Raw genomic sequence first — 12,650 nt, 5'->3', positions numbered from 1 at the left:
GAACTTGGATATTGAGATAGTAGGCCAACACTTGCCTACTGACGCCATCCTGATCGATATGATACAGTACGATGTCATTCTGGGAATGAATTGGTTGGCTCAGAATAATGCCAAGATTTTGTGCCGCGAGGGCAGAGTGATTCTATCTCGACCGAGATTGCCTAAAATGGAATACCGGTTATCTAAACCAGTTCCACAAAAATGACTCATATAAGCACTTAAGGTACAAAAATGCCTTATAAAGGGTTGTGTGGCTTTCCTGTTAAGTCTCTCGGTGGAAAAATCCAACGACCATCCCTTTGAGAGTTTGGAAGTGGTGCGAGAGTTTCTCGATGTGTTTTCTGAGGAATTGTCAGGACTTCCGCCACTTCGTGAGGTTGAATTTGAAATTCAATCCTTACCTGAAACAACACCGATATCCAAAGCCCCTTATCGCATGGGGCTTGCTGAACTCAGTGAGTTAAAATGTCAGTTGAAAGAAATAATGGAACAAGGTTTCATCCATCCGAGTGTATCACCGTGGGGAGCCCCGGTGCTGTTTGTAAAGAAGAAGGATGGATCCCTTCGGTTATGCATCGATTATCGGATGCTTAACCAGACAACTGTTTAAAATAAGTACCCGTTGCCTCGGATTGAGGACTTGTTCGATCAACTCAGAACTGCTAGAGTATTCTCCAAGATTGACCTCAGGTTCGGGTATCATCAACTCAGAGTTAAGGAAGAGGATATACCTAAGACTGCCTTCAGAACGAGATACGGCCATTATGAGTTCGTAGTAATGCCCTTCGGTCTCACTAATGCGCCTGCTGCCTTTATGAATCTAATGAACTGGATATTTAGACCATATTTGGATAGCTTTGTCATTATCTTCATCGATGACATTCACGTATATTTAAAGAACAAGGAACAACACGTGGAGCACTTGAGGACCATCCTGAAAACCCTTTAGGATAACCAACTCTATGCTAAGTTTTCAAAATGTGAATTCTAGCTAGATAAAGTAATGTTCCTTGGCCATGTGATCTTGAAAGATGGAATCACAGTGGATCCTGCGAAGGTGGAAGTTGTGATGGACTGGAAGCAGCCAGAAAATATCACTGAGGTCCGTAGCTTCCTTGGAATGGCCGGATATTATCGGAAGTTCATACAAGACTTCTCCCGAATCTCCATACTCATGATGAAACTGTTGAAAAAGGGAGTCAAGTTCAAATGGACTGACCAGTGTAAGGAGTGCATTGAGGTTTTCAAATAGAGGCTTACCACTGCCCCTGTCCTTACCTTACCTTCTGGTCAGGGAGGCTTCGTTGCTTATACCGATGCCTCAGGAACATGTCTGGGTTGCGTGTTGATGCAGAATGGCAAAGTAATCGATTATGCGTCACGACAATTGAGAGTCCATGAGAAAAACTATCCAACCCACGACCTGGAGCTTGCCGCGGTGGTGTTCGCACTTAAAATTTGGCGACACTACCTGTATGAAGAGAAATTTGAGGTCATGTCGGACCATAAAAGCCTAAAATACCTCTTTTTTCAAAAAGAATTCAATATGCGGCAACAGCGATGGCTGAAATTCCTCAAAGACTATGAATTCACGTTTTTCTATCACCCTGGAAAGGCGAATGTCGTAGCGGATGCCCTTAGTCGCAAGACTGTTGGCACTCTGGCCAGCCTCACCAGACAATAGAAGTTGATGAATGATTTTGTCAACTGGAAGCCATTCTTGGCTGATTCTGGCAGAATCCAACTGTCATGCTTGATGATCCACATTGAGTTCCTTGATCAAATCGTAGCCGAATAGTTCAAGGACCCCCAGTACTTGGAATTAAAAGTTCATGCTAAAAAAATGATACTTTCTTTCATTTGAAAGAAGATGGAGAAATATGGATGGAAGAAAGGATTTGGGTTCCTAATAACCCTGAGCTAAGAAAGGAAGTACTCTAGGAAGCTCATAATAGCAAGTACACTATCCACCCTAGAGGTACAAAAATGTTCTGGGACTTGCAGAGAAAGTACTGGTGGAGGGGTATGAAGCGTAATGTGACTACGTTTGTCTCGAAGTATTTGATCTGCCAGCAAGTTAAGATCGAACATCAACGACTTGGTGGAAAAATGCAACAGATCGAGATTCCGGAATGGAAATGGGAAAACATTACGATGGATTTCATCATTGGATTGCCTCGATCCAAGAGACAACACGATTTAATATGGGTGATCGTGGATAGACTCACCAAGTCTGCTCACTTTCAGACAATCAACACCAGATATTCAACTGAACGATTGGCGGAAATCTACGTTCGAGAAATCATTAGACTCCATGGAGTTCCGATTTTAATCATTTTTTATCGTGACCCGAAGTTCACCTCTTACTTTTGGGAGCAGCTTCAGAGAGCCCCGGGGACAAAACTCAAGTTCAGTACAACATTCCATCCCCAAACAGATGGGCAATCAGAACGAACCATACAGACTCTTGAAGATATGCTAAGAGCCTGTATGCTGCAATGGAAGGGTGATTGAGATTCTCATCTAGCGTTGGTTGAATTTGCTTATAATAATAGCCACCACGCTAGCATTGAGATGGCACCGTATGAAGCCTTGTACGGACGACCCTGTTGATCACCAATCCATTGGGGTGAAGTGGGTGAGCGAACCTTGGACTCGCCCATTGTGTTGCAACATTACACTAAGCAGGTGCAGATGATCAGAAAGAAGCTACTGACTACTCAGAGCCGACAAAAGAGCTATGCAGATCAACGGCGTAGGGAGCTCACTTTTTGCGGTTGGAGATAAGGTTTTTATCAAGATCTCTCCAACCAATAGTGTATTTCGTTTTGGAAAGAAGGGGAAGCTCAACCCCAGATTCGTTGGTCCCTTCGAAATTTTGAACCGAATCGGAGAGACTGCCTACCGAGTAGCATTGCCACCACAATACGCGCAAATACATGATGTATTGCACGTATCAATGCTTAGGAAGTACGTTCATGATCCTTCTCACGTCATTCAACATGAAGATATTGACATTCGAGAAGATATGACGGTGGAAGAAAGGTCAATTGAGATCATGGACCGCCAGGAGCAAGTGCTAAGGACGAAGGTCATTCCACTTGTTAAAGTGAGGTGGCAGCATCATGGAATCGATGATTGCACTTGAGAGCCCGAATCGGATATGCGGGATAAATATCCTGAACTCTTCGCTTTGTACTCTTAACTGAATTTCGCAGACAAAATTCTTTTAAGGGGGTAATGATGTAAGACCCACAATTTTTCAGAAAATATCTGAATAAAATTCATAAGGCATTTACTGGTAAAAATAACATTTTTCTCAAAATGCGAAACGAATCAATTCCTGCGAGCCAGTTATACTTAGGATATTCGCCGAATCGCGAATATATGCTCAAACACTCTGGAAGCCATAACTTCCTATCTGAATGAAATCAAAATATTTCCTTGAGCCAACTTTCTTAGTTACGTCAATACAAAGAGAATGGCGTACTTAGATTTTTTCGGAAAAAAATCACCGAAAACCCAAAATTTTTGCGGGACCCACGAAAATATTGGTGGCACCCACAAAAATATTTCTAAAAAAAAATTCTAGAATATTCTAGAATGTTCCAGCACCTTCTAGGACCTTCCAGCATGTTTCAGCACCTTCCATGGAAGGGATTCTCAGAAAAGCCCAAGGGCAAAAAGGTAAATGGGGTTGCTTAGCCCCTAAGCAACCTCCTCTATAAATATAGGAGGCCCCCTTTAGAAAAAATCGCCAACCCCCCCTTTGCCTTCTCTCTCTCCTCCTTTTTCCAAACCTCCCCCACTTAGCCCAGTAGGTCTGAGCCTACCTGACCTGGTCTGAGCCTGCCTGACTTAGCCTGAGTTTGCCTGATCTGGTCCTAACCCACCTGACCTAGGTTTGAACCTACCTGACCTAAGTCCAAACCCAGTTGACTTGACTTGAACCTGGTTTGGTTCAAAGTCAAAGTCCAAGTCCTTTTTCGTCTGAAGTTCGAAGTTGATCCTTTTCGGAGTCGAGCCTCGTTCGAAGCATCGAAGCTATCCAGAGCCGTTTCTTCCACGATTTGAAGTAAGTTCGCTTCATTGATCCATCTCTCTCAAGTATTTGATTGTTTGTATATAGCGTATACTTTCTGAAGTAGTGTGATCATCGCAAAATTTTTCCTCTCGTGATGTTCTCTCTCTTCCTTCTCTTTTCCTTTCCAACCTTTTATTTTCCTCCTTTTTGAAGGGAGAAAGATAAAAGATGGAAAGAAAAGAGAGAAGAGAAAAGAAAGAAGAGAAGAGAAGAGGAATTCTTTTGCGGGTCTCACTTGACCTTGATTTTAAAAATTTTTGAAATAACTCGCCTCCGTTTTTGAAATATTTGCGGGAAAATTGGGAGACGGGATCCGCTCGTCGGTACGAGGTTCGACCGTTCCTGACACCTTTACCAGGGGTAATCGAACCAAGGGTCGAATCTATGCCTTTTGTTTTGCAAAGAATTTATCTAAGTATTTATCCTAAGTCTAAATGCACAATGAATCATGCTTGTGCAAATGCAAGAATGTATGCTCCTTTTGAAAAGAATGTTTTGAAAATTTCCAAGTATTCTGAGATGAACTTGTTAAAGAAATGAAGAAATGTTTGAATTTAACTTTAGAACTTTGAGATAAATCAAAGAAGTTCTAAGTTTTCAGAGTTGGGAAATAAATATTGATTTTGAAGAGAAAGATTTGAAGCTTTGAAATGAAAGAAAATGGAATTTCAAAAGTCAGAAATGGACTTTGATTTTAATCATGGATTTAGGAGAAGAAGATGAAATCTGAAAATGTAATCTTAAGATTTAAAATCAGGACAGGCTTTGAGAGATCCAAAATGATATATAGAAAGTAGAAAATGGATTCAGACGAGATCTGAAAAGGGGATTGGATTTGAGAATTGGAATTTAAAGTGGAATTTGGATTTGAATGGAATTGGATTCAAGATTTGGAATCCAAGATGGTATTTGGATATGAAATCTGAGATCCGAGACAGGGTTGGACTCTGGATCCTAAGATGGAATTGGATATGAAGTTTGAGAACAAAAGTAGAGTTGGATTCTGGATCCTAAGAATTGGAATTTGGATCTGAATCTGAGATCCAATGGTAGAATGAGATCTGAATCCTAAATGGATTTTGGATCTGAAGTCTAAGATCCAAAGTAGCATTGGGTTCTAGATCCTAAAGGGAATTTGGATCTGTAATTCGAGATCCAGAGTGGAATTGGAATTTTGGACCCTAAGATGGATTTGGATCTGAAGTCTGAGATCCAAAGTAGAGTTGGATTCTGGACCCTAAGAGTTTGGAATTTGGATCTCAATGGAGTTGGATTCTAGATCCTAAGAATTGGAACTTGGATCTGAATCTGAGATCCAATGGTAGAATGAGATCTGGATTCCTAAATGGATTTTGGATTTGGAGATCCAAAAATGGAATGAGGATCTAGATCCTAAATGGAATTTGGATCTGTAATTGGAGATCCAAAGTGGAATGGAGTTTTATACTTGGAAATCTGGATCCAAGTTGAGACTAGGATTTGATTTTGGATTTGGGTTTTGAGAAGTCCAAATAAGACTTTTAAAGATGATCTGGGTTTTTAAAGATCCAGATTTGAACTTGAGAAGATTTGGTTTTTTGAGATTTCAAAGTTAATCTCAACTTTGATTTAAAACTTTGAAAAAAAACTGGATTTTGAATCAGAAGATGAATTTAGAAACTTTAAAGTTTAATTTGAACTTTGAAATTGAATTTTGAATTGAGTTTGGAAATTTGAAGTTTGAATATGAAATGATTTTGAAATTTCAAAGTCAAATTGGACTTTTAAATTAAGATAGGTTTGGAATTTGAAAAAGATGTTCAAAATCACTTGGGTTTTTGAAAAAATTTTGAAAAATATGATGCAATTCTACTCTATATGATGAATGAATTTGAATAAGTTTGAAATTGGACTTTGAAAAGCTATTTCATTCTTTAAATGAATTAAAATAAGATTGAAAATATAATACATCCTTGACTATGGTCATTGAATGTATTATATGATAATCTATATTTAAATTCAAAAGAAGAATAAAATACATTTTTAGTGCTTTTATAGAATTTAAAATGAAATCAACCCTCAATATACCCTGACTATGGCCATTGGTATATATCTTGAGTTAATCCTAAGTTAAATTCTGATAAAAGAAAAAAAATATTTTGAGAAAATATGATAGATTTTGAAAGTGGATCCAGTGTGGATCCAATGTTATTTCGTGAAAGATAAGAATTCTAAGTTTTGTTCACACCCCGACTATGGCCGTTGATGTAAATCATCAACTTAGAATTAACTTACCTCTTACGAAATGGTGCACGTGCCATTCGTGTTTTACCATTGTGGGGATTTTGAGAAATAAAGGAAAAATGCATGGAATAAACAATTCATGGTATTCTATAATGCTCATTCATTCTACCTAAAGCAAGAAATGTAAATTCTTATTCCAACCTAACTATTACAATGGATAAAATCAAATGTATAACCCCAAATAATGATATCTTTTACATGTTTCCTGCAAAAAATACTTGGTTAGTAAAAAAAAAAAAAAAATGGGAGAGAGTTACATATGTCAAAAAGGATGTTAATGTCAAGAGGAATTGCTCATATGTCATGGTACTTATGATGGAAAGATGGGGAATGATGTATACACCTATATATATATACTTATATGTATAGACACACGGATATTCGTATATATGTATATAGGCATATACATATGGACATGCGTATGTATATATGCATATATACATATGTATATATGCATATATACATATATATATATATGTAAGGTATTTATAATAACCTGTGAGGTGGAAGATGTGGTATAGGGAACATGTGATATCGGGCTGGAGATGTGCACAATGCATATAGCAGATGTTGTGTGACAGTTGTATTAGTGTTGTAGGTAAGCACAAGAATGCAAAAGTGCGACTACGACAAGCACAATGAGGTGATGAAGTGGCGGGTGCCACAGTGAAGATGTTGTGCTTGTGACATGCTAATGCAGGCCCATGAAAAGATAACTGTGAAATGCAGAAGGGATGTGCAAGTGCGGGAAGCGAGAACGTAGTGAACAAATGACAGTGGGAATGTTGTATGTATGAATAATTAGTGCAGTATAGGTGACTGTGTAAGAAGTGCTACGTAACTTGTAGATCAATGAAATACATATGGATACAACTAGTGCTATAGAACATGTAAATGAAGGGCATACAAATGCTGGTATGCAATGAAACACGGCTAACTGATACATATAGGAGTGCAAAGTTGTTGCTATGGGGGGGGGGGGATCAATAACAGAGACTAAAATTGCATTTCTATGCTCCAACTATCTTTTCCACAGGAATGATATCACAAACCACGTCTTCCAAACCATGATTCATAGGCAGATCGCAATTGTTTTTATTTTGCCCAAGTGTGTACTTTGTATACGATTGTGCAGAGGCACAATCCCTGTTGGTGCAGATATCACGCCCACTATCCAATACTCTGAGAAGTTCATATTGAGGTTAATCAGATGTTGAGTTCATATTCACACCAATCTAAATAAAATATGATAGCACTGTTGCTCAACAAGAACAGGGAACCAATGGTTTTATTGTTTATGAAAGAGGATATTCACTTACTCTGTCATGCCCATTCTAATGCTTTCATTTGCACAAATAAGCCAGAGAGGTTTAAGACGTCATATCTTAATCTACACAATTGGTTCCAGCCCAAGACCAGAACATTCAATCTGAGAGCTTGAAATGACTGGAAACATAAAATCAGAATGACAGTCATCATAAAAATTTTGATTGACTTCCCTTATTCGATATCTCTGTGATGTATATTATGACCTCTTCATATTAGTTACTTTGATTTTGAAGCAATAGAACACCCTGAATCAGGAAAATTTTAACACCAAAAGAACATCATACATCAGTGATCAAGGCATAATAGTGAATATCCCTAACTCCTTATTTGCTTTTGAATGCAAAGACCTGCAACAACACTGAGAAATCCACCAAAGCTAGCACTTAAACCTCATTTCCGTGGTAAAAATCGAGTACAATGGCATGGAATGTAGCTGGTGACGGTGGGGTGCAATGCATAAATAACAGTGAAGATGTAACAATTGGATAGAGTGCAAATGACAGTGATTACATAAGTGTGATATGCAGAAGAAAAAAAAAATGGTGCTGGAACTACATGAAACATAAGTCTGGAAAATTATAATGAAGAATAAGGCAAACAAAGGCTAAATGCATGAGATCATGTAGTATTAAGCCCTAACGCTGAAACAAATACTGATATAATCAGCGAAATCGAACACCGCAGACGATGTGATCCTAATTCTGGATCTAACCCATTATGAAGGGGGATGTACAAAAGGGAGGATGATAATGTGCAGACTGAAAGGGGCAAAACATTAGGAACAATGATACAGGAGGTGACCTACAAAAGGTAGGTGAAAACAATGCACAGAGAAACACACAGAAATGCAACTAAAAATCAAACGAAGTTAGACATGGGACTTCACGGCAAATTAGATGCGAACATGATCTTGGATCATTCTGAACCTAGCACTTCACGGTAGATACAGAGAACTATGAAGTGTTAATGTTCAGCCGTTTCCAAATCGATTCAAATACGGATGCTATGATGTAAACAAAACCTGTTAGTGAAGATGGCACCATGATGAATCGAAGCATATGAACGTTCGTATAAATGTATATATGACATAGAACGCAATGAAAAACAAAGTGTAAATCGGAAATCAGAGAGGCACATGAAATCGAAATATGAACAGATGATCAGAAATGAAAAGTGGGGAATCAGAAATCAATGATAATAATAAAAAAAAGATGGAAACAGGAAATAGCAATATAAACACGAAATCGAGGTGTTGGAACACGATCGTTCCATTGCTGTAGCACAAGAATGTGTTGGGGTTGCTACAGACAACCCAACATTCATCCATGGTGCGATAATGGGGGCCAAAACAGAAAAGAAAACCAAAGGAAAACCGGAAAGGCAAGAAGGAAACAGGGTACTGACCGTAATAGAGTTTTGGCTTTGATTGATTTGATTGGATGTTACTGTTTTCTTTGAAATTTGGGGCCGGATTGACCTTCCTCCAACTTCGGCTCCTTGCAGGAGAGAGGCTTGCGAAGCAGGATTATTCTGCAGTATCTTGCTTTGGAACCTTGGGATGGAGGAGTGTTGATAATCGAGGAGGAGAAAAACTCTAGCAGAGAGGCCGATGAAGGTGGACGATGTCAAGGATGCTTTAGAGGGAAACCTTGACTGGAAGAGAAATCAATGGGAGAATCGGATGAAGTCGATGGGTTGGACGCAATGCTAAGAAATGGATGGATGATCCCCTTTCCTTGGCTGATCCAGAGCAATCAAGAGGAAGGCTGGTGCTTCGATGTCCGACTTCGTGGTTATCCCTAGAGATCGAGTCTTCCAATACTCTGAGATGGGAGTCCCTTAAAAGAGAAAGTAGAAAGAAGATAAAAGGGGAAGAAAAGGATGCATGTAGCGATGGAGGGGTGATCACGGGGTGATGAAGAAAGAGCCTTGCATGCCCTTTTAAGGGAGGAGAGGAAAGTTTGTGAAGCTGTTTGTTGGAGATGAAAGGGGGAGAATGCAGAGATTGTTGAAGATGAACGATGGTGAACGAGAGAAGGGATGCGCGGGAGCAAACCATTGTAGATTTTCTCATTTTCCAATAAGAGGATTCCCTTTAGGATTTTTTTTGTAAAAAATGGTTGGAAGAGGAGGTTTTTGGTAAAAATGGTTTAAAAAGCTTTGAAAATCATCCGTTTTCTTTGTAGCTTCTCTCGATTTTTTTGGTTTTTATGTTAATTTTTCAATTTTTTATATTTTTAGAATAAAATCCTAAAGCTTTACAAGAAATCAAAGATTAAAACTAATTTTTTTGATGTTTTTGTAAAATGTTTACAAAAGGATTTTTTCTGAGAATTTAAAAACCATTTTGAGAAAATTTCTTCAGAAATGGGTTTCTGATCCGAATTTGGAGGAAATATGGATTTAAAGTGCTAGATTCGGATCCGGAGTTGATTTTGAATATATCAATATGAATTTTAATTCAGAGAATCTGAAGAACTGATTTGATTTTCTCAGAAAATGGGGTTAGGGGCAAAAGGGTCATTTTTACAAAACTTTTTAAAAAAATTTGGGGTGTTCACAGATGCCCCTCTTTGCTACTAAGCCGGTTGAGAGCCGAACTTAGTGGCAAAGACAACACTCCAAATTTTGAAAATGCCCCAGTCAGCAGGTCTGAACTGGGTGTAGAAGAATTATTTTGAAAATATGGTTTTTCAGGCTTTGAAACCTTATCCTGAATGGTTTTGGGAAGACGAAATCCTCGAGGATGATATGATTGAGTAGAAAATGAGGAAATCGTGATGGGACTTTAGATGGAAATTCTGAAATGGTGGGAAATGAAAATTTTGATCAAGTCTCATGGGTGAGACGAGATACTCTTTTTGGAATGATTCAGGTTTAGCCCTTTAACCTGGATGGGGCGAAGATATATCAAGATGAATTTGAATTAAGGAAAGGGATACACGGGGACCTTGATGGGATATTTTGGAAGATGCTTTGTGAAATGAAGTCCGAGTATGATCCTTTCTTTGGATGAATGTATGAAGTATGGGTTCCCTGATGGGAGGAGCCATGATGGGACTGGAAGAAATCATCTCATCCAATCGAGGGATCTCGTTGGAACGAGACTCAGGTTTAACCCAAACCTGCAAGGAAGATACCTCGCAAAGCGAGGTCCCGGGTTAACTTTTAACCTGGATAGGAAATCTACCATACGGATTTCTCCAATGGAGAAACCATAATGGGACCTTCGGAATTTGGACGAACAAATCCGAAAAGGGTTTTGCGAAAGGAGGAAAATATAGGGTTCCCTAAAGCTTGGAAAAAGGAATGTTTTTGGGCGTTTCATTTGCTGAGACTGAAATAGCTTTTTGAAATCAATGACCTCTCGCAGAAAATTCAGGTTTTGACCCTTAACCTGAGTGGGAACACCATACGGAATCCTTGACTGAAGAAACCGCGATGGGACAGGAAGAGATACTTCAACTGAGTGAGGCAACTCTTCTGGAAGATATAGACAACGCTAGGTTGCATCAAAAATTGATATTGAATGTTTATTTCTTTCTTGGAATAGCTAGAAAATTTTGCCAATAAGATAAATTGTAGTAGATTCAAATGCTTGAAAATGTGCACGTATGTGCGAAGATATTCCCTCTTTTTCCTAGAGTATTTCCTCCAATGGGGTTAACTTCTTGGTCTTAAGAGTCAAATTCACAAAGATTAGTGCCGATGATTTTCTTTAAGGAAGCTATCCATTTCCCTGATATGAGAATAAAAGAAATATTCTTAATTTCATAAAAGCAGAAAATGAAGAGATATTGATAAAAGAATTTTGCATGAGAAAAGATGACTTCTGACAACTTTGGCAGTTTGATATCCGGGTGTTTTCCCACGATGATCTTTTGTACTCTTTTTGAGTCACTGGGCTTTCTCGGTTTTTCACATCATCCTTCATTTGGATGGGTTCTGACTTTTCTCTCTTTTTCAGGGAAGGGTACGTCACAAACTCCTTCATCTTGGAGATGTTCCGATCATTCTTTTATCTCAGGGATTCTATATGATATTAGCTCAAAAAGGTCTGAAATCAAATATCTTTTAGGGTTTTTCGGTAGGTTCATCGCATCTGTCTTCATCTCGACAGTGATCCGAACTTTCCCTGGAAGGATCTGTCACAAACTCCGTCATCTTGGAGATGTTTCAAATCTTCTTTGGCCCTGGGGACCTACTCGCTTAATTCGCCTTCATCTTGACGACAATTAAGAGGTCCCTTTTGCGGATATTTGATTGCAACTTTCAAACGAAAATGAGAAGGGATGGGTTGAGTGGATTCTTTTTATAGCACAAGATATTTCCACTGCCTGATTGTCAGAAAATCATTTTAAAACATGCGCCATAGCCAAGATCAATATCAATTCTCTTTTGGCTTTTCAACATCATTGAAGATTTATTTTATTGATCATATTGAGGACATTTCTTACATCCTTTTGGTTGACCAACAGGAAAAGATTTGAATTTTACCTTTTTTTCTCAAAAGTTTCACCTTTTGGAAGGAAATACAGGAGGTAATCTGAGAAAATTCTTTGTGGAGTAAGAATATTTAGAATCAACAAACGTTTTTAGCAAATTGGCAAAGTTTTCATGAATTCTTTGTGAAATAATCACTCAATATAGATTTTGATGAGAACTTGAGTTGCAATCTTCGATTTTGGAAATACATGACCAGCAAAAGCTGGGACCTTTGGAATACATGACCAGCAGAAGCTGGAACGTTTGAAATACATGACCAGCCGAAAGCTGGAACCTTTTGAAATACATGACAAATAGACGTTGAGATCTTTTGAAATACCTGTCCAGTGAAAGCGGGAACCTTTGAAATACGTGACCAGCGAGGAGCTGGAACCTTTTGAAATACGTGACCAACGAGGAGCTGGAACCTTTTGAAATACGTGACCAACGAGGAGCTGGAACCTTTTGA

This window comes from Nuphar pumila, chromosome 9 (assembly GCF_984573655.1).
Source record: "Nuphar pumila chromosome 9, dmNupPumi1.hap1.1, whole genome shotgun sequence".
Taxonomy (NCBI): domain Eukaryota; kingdom Viridiplantae; phylum Streptophyta; class Magnoliopsida; order Nymphaeales; family Nymphaeaceae; genus Nuphar; species Nuphar pumila.
The sequence above is the reverse complement of the archived record's forward strand: the minus strand, read 5'-3'. Positions refer to the sequence as shown.